General features: G+C 44.8%; 1 protein-coding gene across 1 annotated transcript in view; it reads right to left on the bottom strand.

Annotated features, from left to right (window-relative positions):
* The window catches only part of HS1BP3 (HCLS1 binding protein 3), a 63,437-nt gene that overhangs the window by 12,203 nt on the left and 32,697 nt on the right, over nt 1-18,537 (bottom strand). The window lies entirely within an intron of this gene.

Here is an 18,537-nt window from a genome sequence, read left to right as displayed (position 1 = left end):
TAGATAATAGAACTCAGGATTAATGGATGCTCCCATACTGTGGCCTTAGACCAGATTAAGGAAGCAATTCTTACAATGCACGGCCGTCCGATCCATAATCTGATTTTAATTTAGTTTTAGCTTACCTCCTGCTACATAAGAAGATTTTAAGTGGCGTGATACAGTTATACGGTATTGTAAGTAGTGACATACAGTAGGTGGTTAAATATTCAGTATATTTGGCAATATTCTCTCCAAGCTTCCACCTAACATGAATACAGTATTGGCCAAAACAATGGGATCTGCCTTACAGAGGTGTTTTGCAACCAATCATATAAATATGACTTTAGGTGATCCCGACATTTGGACCTTCCCCATTGTTTATTACATATGATAGATATGATGAAATCAGATTCAATATCCCCTACTCATTAAATGGTCTCTACACTTTCAACAACCCTAACATGTTAGAAGAGCCCATTGACAAAAATCAGTCTGCAAAATGTCCTACTGTTGAGATCCACCACAAAATCTGCCTAAAAGTTTTCAGTTTCCCTGCAGTGCCTCCGCAGGCAAAATTAAGCATTACACAGTGTTCAATGAAATCAATGGGTTCTAATGCAGTGCGGGACAGGTTCCCCAGAAAGATACTGTACATAGGTTAGGGTCCCCTTTGTGTAAGACATTGGTGTAGGTTCAAGCTCCTGGACATCCCCATCTTCTGCACCAAACACAGTGTCTTATAATACAGGACAATCCTGTGCTCAACATCCAATTTTTGTCTCCTATTTTACGTACAATAAGTACTTTTCCTTGTGCATTCTGCACCCTGGGGGGCCTGGTGTGACCGACACTATGAGTAAGGCGACCGCGCTTAATGTACACGGAGCGCAGAACTGTACACAAGATAGAAGAACATTCTTTGTAGCTGGAGTCTAAATGACCTGGATAAATGCTTTCAAGTGCTGGAGCTCAGTAGTAAACTTTACTTAAGAAGTTTTCCTGCTAAGGAACGCAATGTCCTAATTATGTGTCTTCATATCTTAGCAACTGGGAAAAGTGCTTGTCAGGCGATGATGGCCGCAGCGGAGACGAGAATCATAACACATTCCTGGAGAACAGTCTGCTCCGCGCGTTGTGGAGACGTGGACAAGCTCGGGCACGTATGCTGGAAATACATTGGAGCAGATTGGATTGTCTGCAATTTACAATGTATTGAGGTTTCTTTAGTGCAACCATTGTGGGGGCTCAAAATGCCTCCGAAGGGCAGACCCTTTTTTCTGACTAACATGTAGGAATAGCCTTAAGAAAGGCTATTCTTCTCCTACCTTTAGATGTCTTCTCTGTGCCGCCATTCGGTAGAAATCCAGGTTTTCTATGGTATGCAAATGAGTTCTCTCGCAGCACTGGGGGCGGGCCCCAGCAATCAAACAGCACTGGGGGCGTCCCCAATGCTGCTAGAGAACTCTCCAGCGCTGCCTCCATCTTCTTCTGGAACGCCCTCTCCCTATGTATTCTTCCGTCTTGGGTTTCAACCTTCTAGGCTTGGGACAGAGCCGACTGCGCATGCCACAAGAAAATGGCCGATTATACAGTAAGCAGGTCCTAAATTCTATGTGAAAAATAGGTAGAAAAAAATACACTGAGGCTCACCATGTTCTTTCCCAGGCGTTGAATCTTTAGGGTTCACGGATACTCTGGATCTTCGGAGAGCTGCCGGTTTTCCTTTTATCTATTTGTTGCTAAATTCTATGTGGCAACTTAAAGGGATTGTCCAGGACTATGATATGGATTGTTGTGTCCTCTTCATTGCTTACAAGCACAGCGCTGTACACTGTATAGTGGCTGTGCTTTGTACTGCACCTCAGCCCAATTCCTTTGAATGGGACTAAGCAGCAGGATGGCCATGTGACCAATGGATACGATGTCACGGACCTGAGAAAAGGAAGTAGAGCTCGGATATTTATGACCTATTGTAAATAAAAATTTGTGGCCAATCCCTTTAACTAGGTATGTTTAAGGTATGTTAAAATGGGTTTCCTACATCAGAAAACCCCCATAAAGGGTTGTTCAAGACTGATGTTGGATCAGTTTTGGGTAACATACTTGGCACCCCCACCCACCAGTTGTTCATAGGTAAAAGCAGACTTGGAGCTGAGCTGCAATAATGCGGCCTGGCCACTACATAGTGTACAGAGCCGCCTGCTTCCAGCTCTGTACACTGTGCTCCATGCAGCTAAATATAGGGGTCCAGTTCTCAGACTCCCACCAATCTGATGCTTATGGCCTATCCTAATATTATATTATGCAATGCCACATGTCCTAGGAAATGCATATTTACTCGGGGGGGGGGGGGGGGAGAGACTAAAATAAAGGGCTACGCCACCAAGAATATCTATCTAGTTGTCATAGAATAGAGGATATATAGCTGATAGATGGGGGCCTCAATGGACACCACTCGGCCAAGCAATAGGAGCGCAGATGTGTCCTACCCAGTGGTCAGCCTAAATCCTTAACGGGGGGAATCACCCCCATTCTCAGTATTGGTGGGGGTCTCAGCAGTCAGACCCCCACCAAACAGCTATTTATCCTCTATCCTATGGATAGTATATAAATATTCCTGGTGACATAACTGCAGTTCTTTTCCATGTGTTTAAACCATGGCATCGGAGGAGGATGGGAGGTTGTCGACAGGGGACACCGAGTTCTGCTGCTGGATTTTTCCTTTAATTAATAACATATGTATCATTAGCACAGACATTTATCATATTTTTGCACTTATTTCACCAGTTTATACACTGAGTTCTGTTTATTTTTGGATCTGAATCCAATAAAGGATTGGAATTTCTTGGTGAATTATCTTACCGGTCTGGGGGTCGTCATCTTACAATGAAAAACTATCTAAACTGATCAATAGGATCTTAATGTGGACCTTTGATGATAAAACAGAATTCCATAAACGAATAGTGCAGGCAAATATAGTAAACTTTTTAATATATCTTATTAAAAAAATACCCGTCCTTCTCCACTTATCAGGCTGACTTACTTGTCGTTACATAGAAGTCTATGGAGAGAAGGAGGATAGAGATGAGCGAACACTGTTTGGATCAGCCGATCCGAACAGCACGCACCCATAGAAATGAATGGAAGCACCTGTGACGCTGACTTTGCCGGCGGCCGGCGTCACAGGTGTTTCCATTCATTTCTATGGGTGCGTGCTGTTCGGATCGGCTGATCCGAACAGTGTTCGGTCATCTCTAAAGGAGGATGCTGGAAAAGACACAACTAACTAACTACAGGTGCTAAACCCTGCAACATTGCGAGTCAGGGAGCTCCTTACTTGCTGTTGTTTTTCAAGATAAGACTGTACCCATTCAGAAAATGCAAAAATAAATCAATTAACAGCCTCCTCCTCTTCCCCTCTCCATAGACTTCTATGTGTGATCTGAGCACAAAGGTGGATTCTATAAACATAAACAACCTAAGCAAAGACGAAAATAGCCTAATAAGTGGAGATGGAAACAGACTTCCTTAAAGGGGTTGTCTAGGAAATGGACAAACCCCTTTGGAGGCTGAGGGAAGTGTAACATAAAAAAACCCCAAAACATATTTACCTATCCCTGTCAATCGGTCATCCACTGCTGGTGTCCATTAGGTCCCATGTCCCGTCCTTGCGAGTCCTGCGCCCCATGTGACTGCTGAGACCAATCATTAGTTCACATACATCACCGATTCCTCACCAGTGAGCACGTGGGGTGCAGGATTTCTGGCAGAGAGGACCCCCGCCCTACCAGAGGTTTATCCTGGACAACCCCTTTAATAAGATATATTACACAGTTTCAGATATTGACCTGTACTATTCATGTATGTGTATAATAACTGGAGGTAGGCTTTACATGACATTATCAGGGAATTTATTGCCATACACTTTGATGTGCAGGTGACATCTTACGCGTCTCAATTTGACTGCACTAAACTTGGGCCCTAGTTTGCACCTATTGGTGCTCGCTCTATTTCTTTGGAAATTTCCACTGTCCAAACACATGTAAACCATTAGTGTTTATGTAACCAGGACGGTAACTTTGTGTTATGCATTTTCTGATCTTCATGTCCTGGCAAAATCTAATCTAGGTAGAAAAATAGAGGATTTCTACCAATACATAAGTGCGGAGAGAAAACTTGCATTGAAATCTGCCGGGAACTTGGCAGCGCCTTGTAAACATCCCAAGGATTCTGAGATGGAAACGTCTTCTATTTATAAAAGCGTTAAGTTTCTTCCATAAATGAGTCTATATATCCAAATTTAGCACTAAACTGGTAAAAAGATGATAAAATCGGGTGGAGAACGGTCTTCTCATGACCTACTTCACATATGAGGGGTCTCTGGTGACACGGTTATGTCGTATTATAGAGTTGTTGCATCCGATTTAAAGGGCACCTAGCGTTTTTACAAATGTCTGATAAGGCATGGCCCTCAGGGTCCTGAGACCTCCACCAAAGGTGCAGAATGTTCAGTTGTGCCCATAGACTTTCCATGAGTCCATACACTGCATAGATAGCTCTCGAAAGAGTGCCAAGCAGAAAAAGCGGGCACAGCTCTCATTGCTTTGGCAATCATGGAGGGTCTCGGTACTGAGACACCTACGAAATAAAAATGTCTGACATATTCCAATGACAATGATAGGTGCCCTTTACCAGGACTTTCCAGGCTAAAAGCATTGATGACCTATCCCATGGACAGGTGATCAATATCACATTGGAGGGTTCTAACACCAAGATCCCACTGCAGCTTAGCTTGTACTCAGGTGAATGGGGGCTGATCTGCAGTAACCTGGTTGGCCACTTTATAGAATAAATTACCGTATATACTCGAGTATAAGCCGAATTTTTCAGCACAGTTTCAGCACAGCTTATACTCGAGTCAAGCAAAAAAAAAAATATTTTTTTTTTTTTTGGGGGGGAGGGTTGGTTCTATGACCAGCCGCAATAGTAATGTATAGAATCTCCCATAAAACAGTGGAAAAAAAGAAGCTTTAAAAAAATAAAGTAAATAAAAGTTGTAAATCCCTCCTTTCCCTAGAATACATATAAGGGTGCATGCACACTACGTAACGCCGGGCGTGTATGAGAGCCGTACACGCCGGCGTTACAGCAGACTGCCGAACACTTCCCATTCACTTCAATGGGAGCGCTCGTAACAGCGGCGTTTACGAGCGCTCCCATTGAAGTGAATGGGAAGTGTTCGGCAGCCCTGCTGTAACGCCGGCGTGTACGGCTCTCATACACGCCCGGCGTTACGTAGTGTGCATGCACCCTTAAAAGTAGAATATTACTGTGACACACATACACATTAGGTATCACTGTGTCTGACAGTGCCCGGTCTACTGAATATAGGGGATCTGCAGTGCTCCTGTCCCGTCAGGAAGGGGTTAATAGGAGCGCTGCAGATCCCCTATATTCAGCCAGGCTGAATTCCACATGGGGGAAAAAAAAAACAGTCCTCAAGCTCAGGTAAAGGGCAGACAGACAACCAAAACACCCCCTGCCCTTCCCCTTCCCCAGCATCTACTGCACCCAAAAACTCCGACCATTTTAATTTTTGAAATTTTCCAGTAGCTGCTGCATTTCCCCCCTCGGCTTATACTCGAGTCAATAAGTTTTCCCAGTTTTTTGTGGTAAAATTAGGGGCCTTGGCTTACATTCGGGTCAGCTTATACTCGAGTATATACGGTAATTGAATGAAGTAAAACCTGAAAACTACATGCAGGCCTCCCAACTGTCCCAGAGTCCGCGGGACAGTCCCAGATTCCAGGTACTGTCCTGGACAGCAAGAGGTATGTCCCGACTATATACTGCATATTCAGGAGGATCATATATAAGTTGGGGGCATATTCAGGATGACATTATATGGTGGGTGGTGCTATATAAAGTGCGGGTACATTCAGGGGACATTATAAGGTAGGGGCCCATTCAGGAGGACATTATAACGGTGGGGATACTATAACGGGGGTCTCTTTGTCCCTCTTTCATTTGTTTGAATGTTGCCAGATATTCTACATGTAATATTTCTTCGTAGTCTGGGCTACCCGGTTTGCTGATCCTTAAAAGTACAAGAAAAGGGTCACACAACTTTCTTTCCTGAAAAACATATGATTCAGGGCTTTCTTGGGTGTAGTTGATATAACATTACTCACATCCTGTAGTGAGGGTACCCTTGTGAAAGAACATTGAAAACGAACAAACGCCAACACTAGGTGGACGTCCTCCTTGGTTCCACCTATATTGTTACAGATAAGGATCTTAAAGGAGGTCCTGCATCCTTCTTACCACAGGCAGAGCTCTATTAACCCATTAGTGAAACAATAAATCTTCTTCCGTCTGGAGTTTTGTAGACCAACAGGTGGTATGGTGTCACAGTCTATGAAGACATCTGGACCATGCAACACTATAGTTTGTTCAGAGTTAGGAAGATACAGACAAGCTGACCCACTAACAGGCTGAGAAAAGCAGATACAACTTGAACAGAATTCTACAGTCTCAGAATATTTTTAGGAAAAAAGCCAAGGACCGCACATCCCAGCTCTATGCTTTTCAGTAGCATCTACAGAAATGAACACGAGATTCTTGGTTCAGATGGGAAAAACCTCGCGAGATGTGTTTTACCAAATATTTTTGGATTTGTCTGTATGTTCAGACCCAAACGGGGGTGCTATTATTAAACTTTGGGGGTCTCTTCCTATATCAGAGTATAATAAGTAGAGATGAGCAAGTACTGTTCGGATCAGCCGATCCGAACAGCACGCCCGCATAGAAATGAATGGACGTAGCCGGCACGCTGGGGGTTAAGCGGCCGGCCGCCGTCAAAGAGGAAGTACCAGGTGCATCCATTCATTTCTATGGAGCGTGCTGTTCGGATCGGCTGATCCGAACAGTACTCGCTCATTTCTAATAATAAGTGAAGGCTCAGGGGAGGTGTGGAGAAATAAAAAACACACTCCCCTACCCACACCTCTCCTGGGCTAGCTCAGTGTCCAGCACTCCGGGTCCTCTTCTGGCCTATTCTTTTTGTCTATTATTATGTGTCTATTATTTTTTCCATACCTCCCCTGGGCCTCCACTTATTATACTCTGGGGTCTGAAGAGAATACAGATTCATGGGTGGCGAAAAGTTGGGTCCAATACGGTTCAGTCCAAACCATTTTTCTCATCTCTAGTTCTTAGTATACATTTTGATAAAGAAGTATAAGCCCACTAGCCACTTCACGCTGACGTCTGTATAGTGGGTCCCTACTTCATTTGGGGCAGAGTCACATGGTGACCACTACAGCGCCCATAGGGCTCTGGGCCACATCACCCTACAGGTATAGCACCACAACAATGGCAGCCACTCCATAACAACTGCATAAGGGATCCATCTTCTAACTCCTTTGACCAAGACCATATGGTAAGGTGAACTTTTCAAGGTGCATGGTGGTTGCCACTTCTGTACTGCTGTACCAGTGGGATGGTGTGGTCCACAGACTGGGGGCTTAGCCTGGGAACATGGGTGCTGGGTTACTCCCCATTAGGGTGGTGGTGGTCACCATGTGCTGCTGCACCCAACAGTGCTTGGAGTCACTATACAGAGGTCGCTGTGAACTGAGTAGTTGGCTTATACAACTAGATCAATATGTATACTAAGAACCTTGTGTTCATTTTTGTAGATTTTTTGCAGAGAAGCGTAGATCAATGTGTAATACTGGGATGTGTGGTCTGTGTTTTTTCTGCTTAAAGGGGTTGTACCGACTTTAGAAGTTAAACCCTATCAACATGATAGGGCTAATTTTATGATTAGTGGGGATCTGACCACTCAAACCCCCACCAATCCCGAAAACAGGGGTCTGGTCACCCATTCTTTATGGAGCAGCAGGCCGAGAATGCGTCCTGACACTCCATTTTCCAATGGTAATAGCCAAAAGCTGTATTTGGCTATCTTGGGTGCCCCCATAGAAAATGAATGGAGTGACTCCATTAGTATGGAGTGACCAGACCCCCATTCTGAGTGGTGGGACCTCTGAAGTTTATCGAAAACACACAGTTTTCCTAAGTTGTTGACATTATAGAGAGTTTGCGACAGAAATTTTAGGAATTTTGCAAACAATATAAATAATTGGTTAAAGAAAAAAGTAATGGCCTCAAACTTCTTGGTAAAGGAATTGTATGGGCACGGACACTAACAATGGTGGACGACAATTTCTGCTGTCTCTAAATTCTACCTACTTATTTTTGGGATAGACAGAACAATAGCAAAAGGCAAAACACAGGATATCGTGAAGAAGGGAGCCGACATGAGTCGGGCGCCGAAAATACTGCACTGCCAATGATCCAATGTAGGCAGGAAGCCGGGTTCACTGCAGAGGTCGGCGCTTTATTACTTACGTTATTGTGTGAACGACAGATATAATTCACCTTATACACTTTTGTATTGTTCTGAGGACGTTCCACTTTTTGTAATGTTTCACTTGATTGAAAACCTCAGTCTGAGAATAAAAATTCAATCTACGCTGAACCTTTGCGACTCTCGAAAAGAACGCCTTGTGATTCAACATTTCCTGCAATTCACAAAGGTCAACAGGCTACCAGGGAGTACGGTTCCCAAACCTCAACAATACGGAGTCCAAACATAAAAGGTAGCAAAAAATTACATCATTAAAAAGTACACAACACACAAATATACCTGAAAGTCTCGTACTTGTAGATTAAGAGTCTGAAAAACATTAAAGGGGTAGGCACAGGTTTCTATTATAATTCATACCTTGAATCTGTAGGGTCAAGTGTCCCCGTTCCGTTCGTCTCCTACCTTTCCCTTTCTTCTCCACGCCACCGTTCGCCTACAATCCCGGTTTTTATCGGAAGCAAATGAGCTCTCGCAGCACTGGGGGCGGGCCCCAGTGCTCAAACAGCACTGGGGGCGACCCCAATGCTACCAGAGAGCTCTCCAGCGCTGCCTCCATCTTCTTCTGCGACAAGGTCTTCACCGCCTCTTCTTCCAGCAGCACATTCTTACTTCTAGGCCTCGGGCCTAGCGCATGCCCACGGCCATAAGAAAATGGGCCGCTTCTGCAGTATTGTAAGCGGCCATTTTCTTGTGGCCGGCGGGCATGCACAGTCGGCTTGCCCTAGGCCTAGAAGTAAGAAGATGCCGCCGGAAGAATAAGCGGGGAAGACCTTGTTGCAGAAGAAGATGGAGACGGCACTGGAGAGCTTTCTGGCAGCATTGGTGACGCCCCCAGTGCTGTTTGAGCGCTGGGGCCTGCCCCCAGTGCTGCGAGAGAGCTCATTTGCATGCTGAAGAAAACCAGGATTTCTACCAAACGGCAGCGTGTAAGTAAAAAACGCAAGACACAAATATGATTCAGCGTTTTTCGATGATCACCCGATCCACCAGAATCGGATGACCACACAATATAAATAAAGATTAATCTTTTCTAAGACAAAAACGCAAAATGTCAATAAGTGTCTGCGTTTTTAAAGTCAAAATAGAAAACGCAAGATGTGGATATGGATCAACATTTATTAATAATAACTTGATCAAACCAGGATTCAATGATCCCTTGTTTCCAATGTAACTCAGGTCTTTTAAGATCTACACGTTTTATATCAATTCCTAACCTAAACCCCCCAGATCACCCATAACACCCCCTCATTGTCCATTCAGACCATCATTTTTATTTATCATGTCTTCTCACAAAAAATCAATCAGTCCAGAGAGAACTGGAAGTGATCATTTTTTTTTTTTTTTTACTCAGAAAACGCTGGTATACCGTATTTTGCGGACTATAAGGCGCACCGGACTATAAGGCGCATTACCCATGAGCGCCTTATAGTCCTGCCTAGGTCCATATATAAGGCGCACCGGACTACAAGGCGCAGCGCTGTCCGGTGCGCCTTATATGATTGAAAGCGGCGGCCGGCAGACTTTGCCGGCGGCCGCTTAACCCCCCGCGTGCCAGCCGCTTCTATTCATTTCAATGGCACGCTTCCATTGAAATGAATGGAAGCGCTCGGCACACGAGGAGTTAAAGGGATTCTACCTTTAAAAGAACTTCCTTCTTGATCACGTCGGAATAGCCTTAAAAGACTATTCGTCTCTTACCTTTTTACCATAACCAGCGCCGCCTTCTCCCTGAGCTGTGTTCGCGCCTTCCGTGTCGTCTTCTTTGGGCCTCATGGATGACGAATGCGCAGTCGGCTCTAACAGGCTCTCGCAGCCAGAGCCGACTGCGCATGCGTCATCCATGAGGCCCAATGAAGACGACACGGAAGGCGCGAACACAGCTCAGGGAGAAGGCGGCGCTGGCTATGGGAAAGGTAAGAGACGAATAGTCTTTTAAGGCTATTCCGACGTGGTTAGGGGGAAGAAGTTCTTTTAATGGTAGAATCTAGAGTTGAGCGAGTACTGTTCGGATCGGCTGATCCGAACAGTACTCGCTCATCTCTAGTAGAATCTCTTTAAGCAGCGGCCGCCGGCAAAGTCTGCATGCCGCTTCCATACATTACAATGAGAGCGCGCTATTCAAATAGTTAGAGATGAACGAATACTATTTGAATAGCGCGCTCCCATTGCAATGTATGGAAGCGGCATGGAGACTTTGCTGGCGGCCGCCGCTTAACTCCTCGCGTGCCGCCGCTTAACTCCTCGCGTGCCACCGCTTAACTCCTCGCGTGCCGCCGCTTCAAGCCTTATATAAGGCGCACCGGACTATAAGGCGCACTTTCGATTTCTGAGGAAATCGAAGTATTTTATGTGCGCCTTATAGTCCGGAAAATACGGTATGTTCACATTTTGCGTCTTTTAGAAAACGCTGATTTTTACTTACATCTTGCGTTCTCTATTTATGTATGTGCTATAAGCGGTTAACCTGCTGGTAGTAGGGGTTAACTGAACTGGCAGTTAATATGGTATATTCCGAGGATTCCGATGTGGCCCGGGCTCTCCAGATCATTCTGATGTCTTCCTGTTATGCACGGTGCGCTGTAAGCGTCACCGTTATCATGGTAACAGAGTCTCACGCGCTCTGTCCAATGGGAGGGTGGGGGTGTGTTCTAGGGGCGTTCCCCGGGACACGCCCTCACTCCGGAGCGGGACGCGCGAGAGACCGGGTAAGTCGTACCTGTAGTCCCGGGTATAAAGGGACGTGTAGTATCGTCATGCCTTCGGCTTTCATCTTCTTACCCGTGCCTACCATCAAGGCACGGGGAACGGCGGTTTTCACTGCCCATCGTTATTATTTAGGAAGCACATTTTGATTTATTTAGGCAACCTTACAGGTCAATGATAGAGGATACTAGGCTTGGAAAGGCTGCGCTGCCATAGCATTGACTTAAAGGGGCAGACTATCTGTATATCTGTGAAACAACTTTCAGAATTTAGTATCGGGTCTCCTGATGAACTCTTTTTAGAGAGGGAAACGCGTTGAGACGAGACAGAGTGAGACATAGTGTGAAATCAGACCTACAACTGAGTTTGAGCATTCATATGTGAACAGGGACCTAGAGGGTATCATAGGATTTCCTGCTTTACATATATAAGAAAGTGCTGAGAACATTGCTACAGCAGTTTAATGGGACAGAGTCCGAAACTAATGAATAGAAGTATTCATATGTGAACAGGGACCTAAAGGTTACTATTGGGTTTCCTGCTATGTATATAAAAAAAGCATTGACAATCACTACAATAGTCTAAGAGTTAAATGGGATAATTTAACCGAGTCCCATCAATGCAGTCACTCATTTATTACTGATCTGAGGAGAAACTATTTTTAACTTGGATTGTTAAAGTTATACACCTGTACCAATCATCTCAAGGGCCAAGCGCGACTATTTCAATATTTTTGAGATAAATAATTTGGAATGAACGCGGGTCCTAGATAATGAATAGGAATACAAGTAGAAATAAGCTAATATTCCCTTGTTTTTTGGTCAGGGTGTTAGGAAACTTATCTTGTTATTTTACACTTGGGACTAATTTTAAAAACAAGAATATAACTACTATAATAATGCTTCTTATGTATACGTATATAAATATTACATCACAGCCTCCTATTTACAATGGTTGTATAGTAGAGAATATTAATATGTGCAGTAAATAATTGTACTGTAATTTATGCTTTAATTGTCTGGTATTTTAGCACCATAAGAATAACAGCCATTAGGATATTTGTTGACAAGGTGCAGTCCTGTACAAGTTATTACTATTGTAGGTTATGTAACACCCCATATTGACAATTCACACTTTGTAGGCCGCTGCGGTGCACTTTTAGCAGGTACCGCCCTCCTCCGCCGCCTTCTTTACCTTCCTTTGTTATTACAAGTACTTTCCTTTCACACAGTATAATAAATTAGCCAGCACCACATAAATGGTGATGGTGTAATGAAATAATCCATCATACAGAATAAACACTGATATGTATCTGGACACTGAGAAGAACGGGAAGTTTTGCTTATATAACAAGCAGGAGAGAACATGGCCATCCACGCTCTGAGCTAACAACAATATAAATTACAAAGCCACATGCACAGTAAAGGTAGAACTACATGAATATGATATGAGCTGAAGGGCCACAGCAAGGGCTTGACACTTTGGACAATCCAAGGTTAACAGAGTATTCTACTGCTAAAATCTTCAGCGATCACTGTGGAGAAATCAGGTATAAAGTGTTCAATTCCCCTACAGCACTACCGCAGGAGAGATGAGGTATTGCATGTTGTCTCTATCTAATCAGTGGCCTGTCCTGTACCTCATGGACATGCCAGGGCCTCCAGCACAGGAGACCAGCTTTGGAGCTATACTGGCTTCAGTGTTTCAGCTCTGATATCACTGGGATGGTGTCACTTTGTTCATCCAATTTTTAAAAAATGTTTTTTATAGAATTTCAAAAGACATTACAGAACGATTAAAATGAAACATTATGGAATATTATACAAGCTTGGGAGGAAAGGATTAACGAGCGCTCTTCCTAGAGGAGTGACGGGCCGAGGCAGCAACATGGAACTTTCCCACGTACATCATTATAAGCTGTAATTAAGTCAATCTATGGGGTTTTATCTGTGCATGACTGCCTGCATTGCTGCATGGGGGGAAGAAAGCAATCCAGACATTTCATTTCCCATACACGTAATCTTCTCCGCTCTCCACACAGAGATTAAGAAATCTCATTTACCCCCATCATGTGCCGTTCATGTATAAGCCCCCCCTCCCCCCTTACCCGAGTCATGGAGTATTACATACTGTCTCCTGCAATCCAGGGAACTGTTAGGTTGCCAATAATGGCCCCCAAAGTAAAAGTAACCTCTTGGATGCCTTGATCTGAGACATTAATTGTCATGGTTGTCTGTGATCACAGTCGTCACCAGTCATGGAGACTGCCAGTAGGGGGCATGTTTAAGGTTCTGACGTGCAGCAGAAGTTGGAAAGTTGTTAATGGTATTTGGGAGCGGAAAACCGCAATGAGTCCATGTGGTCCAATGGGCAGTGTTCACGTAAGAATGAGGATGGGTTCACACTAACGTTATTTATTGTCCTTCACAGGATGAGAGCAATCTACATTAAGTGAGTGATACATATGGTTGGCCATCTTCCTTTGGAGGGTATCGCCCCTTAGTGGTAACTATTATGAATTTACTAGCCTCTGCCCGCGGTTGTTGGTGTCGATGATCCACCTATATTCAGCAAACTGCTGCCATCGATGGTTGGCTTGCTCCGGTGTTTCGGCAGTTCTCAAGTTCACCTGCTGCTGAATTTGTTCCTCAAGTAGCCGATGTGTTAATCGAGGTTACAAACTATCTATGTGCCAAATTTCATCCAAATCCGTTCCGCCATTTTTGCACATTTACAATATTAGTAGGATTAGGATAGAATAGGATACGATAGGATGAGGTCTTCCACTTCACAACCAGAATTGACCAGGGAAACTCAAAGAGGTCACAAATTTGAGAGGATGAAGTGGACGGTGAAATCCTATCATGGTGGAAGGTCGAAAGGTCTTCATGGGAACCCTTTGTTAGATTTTAGAACTCAAGTCCACCCCCATACTCCTTGGATTTGGCCTTCTAAACATGCCTAGCATATAGTTATAAGCAGTTATAATACAGCCCATGCTATATTTTACTGAAGAAGAATCCGGGAACATCTAGTGCATGCGCATTAGACTTGCTTCACTGCGCATGCGCCGGATATCTCGGAGCTCTTCTCCAGTCATTTCCATACAGCGTTTGCAGCTTTCCTTGTGAGTTGCGAGCAGTTGATCTAATATCATAGATTTCTGGAAAAACAAGGCGAAGCCGGCACTTACTGTACACACTGAGTCAATTAAAGGACAAGTCATCACCTTTCCAGGAATCTGATGTACCGGGTCTACCAAATCTATTTCAGTCTAATGTCCTTTTAATTCTGTGCAGAATAAATGTATTAAATTAGGATCTCTTGTTGCAACATGAAGCATAAATTACAGCGCGGCGAATGACTGCCAGAACGCTCTGTGGTTGTTATATGTCATGTTCTACCGCCATCTACGCAACATATAATTAACGTAATAAATTATGTAATAAAGGAGTATTAAAAAAAAATAGTTGTACTCTATTAAAATAAAGTATTTTACGTATTACGGAATATTTTCAGCCTTGTTATGGTATCAGTAGGGCATATTAGGACAAAGACGTAGAATATGAGGATGAGGAAAAATGCCACCATCTATGCCAGCTTGTACCCATAGTACCTTCAAAACTGGGGTGCACCAATGCAACTTAGAGCGGGGGTGCATGCAGCAGGGGCCCCCTGTGCACAGACAGTAAATGGGACCCATGGTCTGGAATTTGACGCGGAGGCCGCCTCAGATTTCGGACCAAAAAAACAGTAGCCGTGACTGGATGCCGGTGCAGTACACCGGCATCCAGTCACGGCACTCCGCAACGGATTAGGCCCGAAGGGGTGTGGTTGGGGGTGGGGCTAAGCATGGGGGTGTAGATTACTGATGATGGACACTGCAGGTTATGAAGATGGCTACTGATGACGGATATCACTCCTAATGCTGCTATTAACTTCACTACAGCCACATTACACGTCACAGGGACAAGTGACGTGTAATGTAGTTGCTCAAAGTTTGGTAGGCGAGTGCGGGGTGGAGCCAAGACCCGCTGCATGTCCTGCATAGTACTAGAATCCCGGACATACAGCGGGTCCCGGCTCAACCCCGCACTTTGCTCACCTTATCCCGATGAGCAACAACCAAGCGTCATTGTTGTCCTCAGCAGCTGCTGACTCCTCGCCGCCGGTACGCAGCCCGGTACTGGTCCGCAGACCGGCGGTTGGGGACCCCTGCACTAGAGGATTGACCAGATGATTTTGTTTTATTTTATGTTTAGTAAATCCCGGACAAGCCCTTTAATATTACACTGGGCGAAGGTTGTACATATACTGTGCTATGGGTGTGTTCACCCATAAACAAGATCGTATCTGGGCCATGTACGTGGGTTGTCCCTGTACAACCTAAACCCAGTTGCACCTATATTTTAAAGCAATTCACAATGATAGTAGCCACACCTAGGCTGTGTAAACCATAGTACGTGCACTTACACTACCGCTCAAAAGTTTAGGGTCACTTAGAAATGTCCTTATTTTTGAAAGAAAAGCAGTTTTTTTCAAAGAAGATAAAATGAAATGAATCAGAAATCCCCTCTATACATTGTTAATGTGGTAAATGACTATTCTAGCTGCAAACGTCTGGTGTTTAATGCAATATCTACATAGGTGTATAGAGGCCCATTACCAGCAACCACCACTCCAGTCTTCTAATGGTACATTGTGTTTGCTAACTGTGTAAGAAGACTAATGGATGTGTAGACTGTTAGCAAAGCTGAAAACAGTTTTGCTGGTTAGAGAAGCCATAAAACTGACCTTCCTTTGAGCTAGTTGAGAATCTGGAGCATTACATTTGTTGGCCAATGTGACATTTGAGATGATACCAATCAGGCCCGCAGACTACCAGAGCACGGGAAAGGTAAGTAACAGTGACTAACAGTTTTTATGTTCCCTCACCTCTCCTGGCCCTCCAATGATTGTACTCTGGGGTATGAAAAGACCACAGAGTACAATAATTGTTCATGGGTGGTTCACAATGGGGCATAATACTGTGTGTGGGGCCACTATGGGGCATAATACTTTGTGTGGGGCCACTATGGGGCATAACACTGGGTGATGGGGCCACAATGGGGCACAATACTGGGTGATGGGGCCACTATGTGGCATAATACTGTGTGAAGGGGCCACTATGGGGCATAATACTGTGTGAAGGGGCCACTATGGGGCATAATACTTTGTGTGGGGCCACTATGGGGGATAACACTGGGTGATGGGGCCACAATGGGGCATAATACTGGGTGATGGGGCCACTATGTGGCATAATACTGTGTGAAGGGGCCACTATGGGGCATAATACTGTGTGAAGGGGCCACTATGGGGCATAATACTGGGTGATGGGGCCACTATGGGGCATAATACTGTGTGAAGGGGCCACTATGGGGCATAATACTGTGTGAAGGGGCCACTATGGGGCATAATACTGTGTGCAGGGGCCACTATGGGGCATAATACTGTGTGCAGGGGCCACTATGGGGCATAATACTGTGTGCAGGGGCCACTATGGGGCATAATACTGTGTGCAGGGGCCACTATAGGGCATAATACTGTGTGCAGGGGCCACTATGGGGTATAATACTGTGTGAAAGGGCTACTATGGGGCATAATACTGGGTGATGGGGCCACTATGGGGCATAATACCGTGTGAAGGGGCCACTATGGGGCATAATACTGTGTGATGGGGCCACTATGGGGCATAATACTGTGTGCAGGGGCCACTATAGGGCATAATACTGTGTACAGGGGCCACTATGGGGCATAATACTGTGTGCAGGGGCCACTATGGGGCATAATACTGTGTGCAGGGGCCACTATGGGGCATAATACTGTGTGCAGGGGCCACTATGGGGCATAATACTGTGTGCAGGGGCCACTATAGGTCATAATACTGTGTACAGGGGCCACTATGGGGCATAATACTGTGTGCAGGGGCCACTATGGGGCATAATACTGTGTGCAGGGGCCACTATGGGGCATAATACTGTGTGCAGGGGCCACTATGGGGCATAATACTGTGTGCAGGGGCCACTATGGGGCATAATAGAGTGTGCAGGGGCCACTATGGGACATAATACTGTGTGCAGGGGCCACTATGGGGCATAATACTGTGTGCAGGGGCCACTATAGGGCATAATACTGTGTGCAGGGGCCACTATGGGGTATAATACTGTGTGAAAGGGCTACTATGGGGCATGTCCTTATGTCTTATGTCCCGCTAATGCTGCTACCCTGGTATTTACGCTACTGGTGCTGACTCTGCACAGCTGATTTTGGGAAGTCCAGATATCCTATTGGTGGCCAGAAACCGGATAACCCATATAAATTTCTTCATGGGAAAGTTGCTAATCCTAGTACTGTCTATGAACTGTGTATGTATGACTACAGGACAACCCCACCCATCATGTCTGCTTAGTTCTCGAGAATAAGTGAAGTGTGTATAGTATTTATCCAACCTCACCCCCAAACCACTTCTTTTTTTTTCCTGTTTTACATTAGGGGTGGAAGCTTCCTTGAAGTTTTCAACTTACTGTATAGAGTCTGTCTCCGGTCTATAGGTAGAAAAAACAATTTGTCCTGGTAACGTCTTTAAGGAACACACTGTGCGTCCTTACACAAGCGCCTTATTGAGTAAGAGGGTGAGAAGCCGCCCTGTGGGTTCCACCTTATTATCTCACTTTCTCAGTAATGTTTTCATAATATAGTCAAAAAGCCAGTAATAATAATTTCGGCGGCTCTAAATATGGAACAGAACAGCTCTCCACCCGCCGTCTCCGGGATAATGGTAATTGTTTTCTGTTACCATGCAGCTGCTTACAATCACTTTGATTTTACTTCAAGACACGCACAAGTCCATGGAGGAGCCGAAGGAGAAAAACCAGCAGTTGGCGCCTGCCGAGAGTATAAACACTCTCAAGTGATGCCGGTCTTGGCTAGTTCTGGAGGATAAACTTAAGAACTACGTGGACATTGCTGGAGGCTACATCCAAAATTGAGAGGAAAAAGTATACAGTAGATGTAAAAAGACCATAAATGACCCCGACTATCAGGTGGATGCTAAGGTGGAGTGGTTGGAAGAAAGTTCTCTCAGGTCGGGCGTGGATCCAGTAGGTGGGCACCATCTGCGTCCACATCAAACCAAGTGGGTTAGGGTTGTATTTAGTATCTAATTACTACTTGGAATATGCAGCCACTGAACATGCCGAGGAGGGGGGTGTATTACCTGAGCAGCGCCACCTATAGGATCCATGCTATAGCAGTCAAACACTCCATTCTATTATCAACAGGTATCACCTTATGCTTAAAGGGGTTATCCAGCTCCCAAAAATACATCCCCAGCAGTGCTAAATCTCCGTGGATCCCGCAGCCTTTGCCTGACTTTAATT

This window comes from Leptodactylus fuscus, chromosome 3 (assembly GCF_031893055.1).
Source record: "Leptodactylus fuscus isolate aLepFus1 chromosome 3, aLepFus1.hap2, whole genome shotgun sequence".
Lineage (NCBI taxonomy): Eukaryota > Metazoa > Chordata > Amphibia > Anura > Leptodactylidae > Leptodactylus > Leptodactylus fuscus.
This window is presented reverse-complemented; position numbering and strand designations above follow the sequence as displayed.